Raw genomic sequence first — 500 nt, 5'->3', positions numbered from 1 at the left:
GCCTCTGGCACCCGTGCCATAGGTTCGCCACCACTGGTCTAGATCCTTCCTCATGAATAGGAACAATTTGCTGCATTTTAACTAACCAACAGAATTTATCATGCTAACAACTCCTGGTGAAGAGCTGATGTCAGTCTGTTATTTTGTCATATTTTCTAATGTTTTTGTATTATATCGTGAACTGCTGAAAAACATCACATAACAAGTGAATAGATAAAGAAAAGTTCCATCGGAGAATTTATTCTGTGTGAATCCTGTGCAAGGCCAGAAATTATGTTATGAACAAGTAACCACCTCTATATTTCCAACAGACTTGTTAAATCTGCCAAACAGGTTTTCATGTTTTATTAAAATTGGAATTGATTATATTCTTCAAGGTAGCCTGAAATACAAGAGTTCCCCAAAGATTAGTAGTTCATCTGATTTAAGATGATAAATGACTAAAACTGTTCTTGTTAGTCATGTTGGGAAAATATGATTCACTGGACAACATTTTAAAG

The sequence above is a fragment of the Protobothrops mucrosquamatus genome, unplaced genomic scaffold (genome assembly GCF_001527695.2).
Source record: "Protobothrops mucrosquamatus isolate PMUCROS unplaced genomic scaffold, P.Mucros_1.0 scaffold_222, whole genome shotgun sequence".
NCBI classification, from domain to species: Eukaryota; Metazoa; Chordata; class Lepidosauria; order Squamata; family Viperidae; genus Protobothrops; species Protobothrops mucrosquamatus.
Note: the sequence above shows the minus strand (reverse complement) of the source record.